We start from the raw sequence: 6,000 nt of genomic DNA on the forward strand, positions 1-6,000 counted from the left end.
GGGGCAGAGAGAGAGGGAGAGAGAATCTCAAGCAGGGCCCGCACTGTCAGTGCAGAGCCCAACACTGGGTTTGATCTAATGACCACAACATAATGACCTGAGGTGAAATCAAGTTGGAAGCTTAACCAACTGAGTCACCCAGGTGCCCCAATACAGAATTATTTATAGAAGACTAGATATAGCTGAAAAGAGAATTCAAATTAAAAGATAAATCTGGAAAAAAAATATTTAGAATGAAACACAGAAGACAATAGAATGGAAAATAAAATAAATAACTAATACAAAAATGGAATATGGTGAGAAATGTAACAAATATGTAAACAGCAACCCAGGAGACAAGAGAATGAGGGAAAAGCAAATGTTTGAGACAATGGCAGGGAAAGTGGCAAAACTGATGGAAGACATCAACCCAAATATTAAAGAAATTCTAAAAATCATGTGAAGAAACCATACAAAGGAAACAATACTGCAGCACTTCTAAAACAACTGAAAACCTAAGACAAAGAAGGTATCATACAAGTAGTGGAGAAAAGAAAAGAAAACAAAACAAAACACGGTGGAGGCTTAGGAAGCTGGCAGAATATTGGAGTAGTAGGAGGACCCTAAGCTCACCTCATTCCATGTTTACAACTAGATATCATTCACACCCCAGTACATAAACTAGAGAATGATTCAAAGACTATCAGAGCAAATTCCACAACTAAATGTAGAGAAGAAGCCACACTGGAGAGGTTAAGAAGTGTAGAAATGGTGGCCAGAAGGAAGGGAGCTGTGGTCAAGGAGAGGGAAAAGCATCAGAGCATTCACACAGAGAAAGTGGATCCCCCTAACAACTGGCCTTGAAAACAAGAGGGGCTGAATTCCATAAATTTGTATTACCAGTAGCTCTTGGATCCTGGAGCTCTAAAACTCAGCCAACTCAGCACTGGGCAAGCAGAAAGGGTGAGTGACACCCAGGTCCCACCCTTAAAGAGACAGGAGCCCAGGGAGAAGCAATATAGAAGCAACAGCTTACACAATGGGAATGAAATCTGTTTATACTGATTTCAGAGCATGTTCGGAGATTTCTCTGGGAACAAAGGGATTGACAGGTGTCATTTTCTTCTCTCACCCCCCCAGGATAAACACAAAGATACCTGCTAGAGGAAGTGCTACACAGACACTTGCTACCTAACCTGCTAGCAGTGCACTCAACTCACAAGTTCTCCTGAGGGCTTGTCAACTCCAAGCCTACCGGACCTAAGCAAAAACTTTCTTAACCTGGTCCACAACCCCCATCCAGCTGCCCTATATGCAGACTCCTCAATGCCTGGTCAATGCTGCTGCTGCACACCCAGCTGCTGTTGCATGTCCAGGGATCTGACCTAGGACTAAGGACTCAGTGCAAATTTTGCAAACATGCTGTCCTATCCTCAAGCCCTTTTGTGAACATGTCACATCACAACTGGCCTACCTGGGTCTCACTAACATCACAGAGAGTAAGCATAGCCCATAACAGGCAAAGAGTCACTGAAAACATCAGGACTAACAGGAAAAGCAATTCAGATACAATAACCGGACACAAGAAACACACATAGTAGACTCCCCTGAACTGTCAGGTTCTAGTGAACAGGGTATACTGCACTGCAGGGAACTACAGGACCTCTTCATCATAAATCCACTACTTTGAAGAATAGAAAACATAGCTGACTTTTCTAACAGAAATAGACACAGGGAAGTAGACAAAATGAGGAAACAGAGAAATACATCCCAAATGAAAGAATAGGACAAAAATTACAGCAGTTGATCTAAGCAAAAGAGAAACAAGTAATATACCTGAAGCATAATTTAAAGTAATGATCATAAAGATACTCACTGAACTTCAGAAAAGGGTAAAGGACACCAGTGAGATCCTTGACAAAGAGATAAAAAATAACATTATCAGAGATGAAGAACTCAATAAATAAAATGAAAAATATAATAGATGAAATAAATAGTAGACTACAGGAAGCAGAGAACATATCAGTGACCTGGAAGATGGAGTAATAGAAAGTAATCAAGCTCACCAGGAAACAGACAAATACTGCATAATGAGACAGACTTAGTGACTCTATCAAGCGTAACAATATTCACTTTATGGGGATCCCAAAAGGAGACAGAAGAAGAAGAGAGAAGGGGGGGGGTGCAGAAAATGTATTTGAAGGAATAAAAGCTGAAAACTTCCTGAATCTGGAGAGGGAAAGAGAAATCCACATGCAGGAGGCACAAAGATCTCCCAACAAATTCAACCCAAGGAAGTCTACACCATGACATATAACTATTAAAATAGCAAAAAACAGTGCTAAAGAAAGAACTTTAAAGTTTGCAAGAGGAAAGAAGTCAGTTATATACAAAGGAAACCCCACAAGGCTATCAGCTCATTTTTCAGCAGAAACTTTGAAGGCCAGAAGGGAGAGCCAGGATGTATTAAAAGCGATGAAAGGGAAAAATCTGTAGCCAAGAATATTCATCCAGCAAGGCCATCACTCAGAATGGAAGGAGAGATAAAAATTTTTCCAGACAAACAAAAGTTAAAATAATTCATGACCAGTGTAACCAGACAGACTCCCTGAGTGGAAAACAAAAACCATAAGTAAAAGTAACAGAAATGGAAAGTACAAAAGCAAAAATAAAAAAGTTTATCTGTAAAAATCAATCAAATGAAGGAAGCACAATATAAAACAATATAAAACATGATACCAAGTATCTAAAATGTAGAGGGGAGAAGAGTAAAGAATGAATTCAAAATTCAGAGACCATCAGCTTAATATTGACTGGTATGCAAAAGATGTTCTATATACACCGAATGGTAACCACAAATCAAAAAACAGTAATAGATAATGGAAAAACAGAGTAAGGAATCCAAGTATATCACTAAAGAACACCAACAAACTATGAAAGAGAGAAAGAGAAGAAAGGATCAAAGACCAATTATTAAAAAACACACAAAACAAGTAACAAAATGGCAATAAATACATATCTATTAATCATTACTTTGAATATAAATAGACTAAATGCTCCAATGAAAAAACATATGATGACAGAACGGATTAAAAAAAAAAAAAAGAACCATCTATATGCTGCCTACAAGAGACTCATTTCAGATTTAAAGACACCTGCAAATTGAAAGTGAGGGGATGGAGAAACATTTGTCATGCAAATGAACTTCAAAAGAAAGCCAAAGTAGCAATACTATGCCAGAAAAAAATAGGCTTTAAGACAAAGTCTATAAAAAGAGATAAAGAAGGACAGTATATAATAACAAAGGGTAAAATCCAACAATAAGATATAATAATGGTAAATATTTATACACCCATGATGGAAGCATCCAAATACATAAAACAGTTATGAGCAAAGATAAAGGAAAAATAATCAATAGTAATACAATATTAATAGGGAACTTTAACACACCACTTACATGGATGGACAAATCACCCAAACAGAAAATAAACATAACAATGATTTTGAATGACACACTGGACCAGATGGACTTAAGAGATATATTCAGAACATTCCATCCTAAAACAGCAAAATATACATTCTTTTCAAGTACACACAGAATATTCTCCAGAATAGATCATGTATTAGGGCACACACACACACACACACACACACACACACACAAAAACCCTCAACAAACTCAAAATTATCAAAGTCATATCATGTATCTTTTCTCACCACAATCCTATGAAATTAGAAATCGACCACAAGAAAAAATATGGAAGGACCTCAAATACATGGAGGTTAAATAACATACTACCAAACTATGAATCGCTCAACCAAGAAACCAAAGTAGAAATAAAAAAAGTGCTGGAAACAAATGAAAATGAAAACACAATGCTCCAAAAGATTTGGGATGTAGCAAAAACAAACCTAAAGGGATTTATAGCAATACAGACACACCTCAAGGCGTTAGGAAAAAAAATCTCAAATAAAAACTTAACCTTATACCTAAAAGAACTAGAAAAACAACAAACAAAAACCCCAAACCAGAAGAAATAAGGAAATAATAAAGAACAAAACAAAAATAAATGATATGGACACTAAAAATAAAGTAGATCAACAAAACCAAGGGCTGGTTCTTTGAACAGCTCAACAAAACTGATCAAGTTCTAGCCAGATACATGAAACAAACAAACAATAAAGAGAGAGATAGAAAGAACTCAAATAAATAAAATCACCAATGAAAGAGGAAAAGGTAACAACACCACAAAAATACAATACTGTAAGAGAAAATTGTGAAAAACTATATGCCATCAAATTGAACAACTCAGAACAAATGCATAAACTCCCAGAAACATACCTATCAAAACTGAAGCAGAAAGAAATAGAAAATTTGACCAGACTGATTACCAACACGGAGACTGAATGAGTAATCAAAACCTCCTAACAAACAAAAGTATAGTACCAGGCAACTTCACAGGCGAATTCAACCAAACATCTAAAGAGTTAATAACTATTCTACTCAAACTATTCCAAGGAAGGAAGGAAGGCAGGAAGGAAGACAGACAGAAAAAAAGACGAAAGAAAGAAAGAAAGAAAGAAAGAAAGAAAGAAAGAAAGAAAGAAGAAGAAAGAAAAGAAAAGGAAAGAAAAGAAAAAAAAAACAGAAAAGGAAAACTTCCAAATTCATTCTATAAGGCAAGTACCACTCTGATATCAAAACCAGGTAAAAGCATAACAAAGAAAGAGAACTACAGGCCAATACCTCTGATGAACATAGATGCAAAAATCCTCAACAAAATGCTAACAAACAGAATCTAACAATACACTAAAAAAAATCATTCATCACAATCAAGTGGGACTTATTCCTAGATGCAAGTGTGGTTCAATAATCACAAATGAATCAACATACTACAGCAAATCAATAGCAGAAAGGACAAAAACATATGATCATTTCAATAGATGCAGAAGAAGCATTTGACAGAGTACAACACTCATTCATGATAAAAGCCCTCAACAAAGTAGGTTTAGAGGGAACATGCCTCAACATAATAAAGGCCATAAATGAAAAACACAGCAAATATCATGCTCAATGGGGAAGAACTAAGAAATTTCCCCCCACAGTCAGAAAAAATACAAGGTTGTCTACTCTCCCCACTTTCATTCTACATATTACTACTGGAAGCCCTAGCCACAGGAAATAAATAACAAAAAGAAATAAAAGCCATAAATAAAGAAATAAAAGGCATCCTTGTAAGGAAGAAGTAAAACTTTCAATATTTGCAGATGACATGATACTCTATGTAGAAAACTCTAAAGACCCCACCAAAAAACTACAACAACTGGTAAATGAATTCAGTAAATTCGCAAGATAGAACATCAATGTATAGAAATCTGTTGCATTTCTGTACAATAGTAATGAAGCAGCAGAAGGAGAAGTTAAGAAAAGAATCCTGTTTTCATATGTACCAAAAATAATAAGATACCTAGAAATAAACCTAACCAAACAGGTGAAAGACCTGTACTCTGAAAACTATAAAACATTAATGAAAGGAACTGAAGATCACACAAAGAAATGGAAAAAACATTCCATGTTCATGGATTTTAAGAACAAATATTGTTTGTTCTTTGTCTCAAAGCAATCTAAACATTTAATGCAATGACTATCAAAATACCAAGAGCATTTTTCACAGAACTAGAACAAAATCCTAAAATTTATATGGAATCACAAAGGACCCCGAATGCCCAAAGCAATTTGGAAAAAGAAAGTAAAGCTGGAAATACCACAATTCTAGATGTCAAGTTATATTACAAAACTTTAGTGACCAAAACAATATGATACTGGCAAAAAATTGACACATACGTCAATTAACAAATAGAAAACCCAAAAATAAACCCACAATTATATGGTCAATTAATCAACAAAGCAGCAAATAATTTCCAGTGAGGAAAGGACAGTGATGTTGGGAAAACTGGTTAGCTACATGCAAAAGAATGAAACTGGATCACTTTCTTATACTACTATACACAAAATTAAGC

Source organism: Panthera onca, chromosome A1 (assembly GCF_046562875.1).
Source record: "Panthera onca isolate mPanOnc1 chromosome A1, mPanOnc1 haplotype 2, whole genome shotgun sequence".
NCBI classification, from domain to species: Eukaryota; Metazoa; Chordata; class Mammalia; order Carnivora; family Felidae; genus Panthera; species Panthera onca.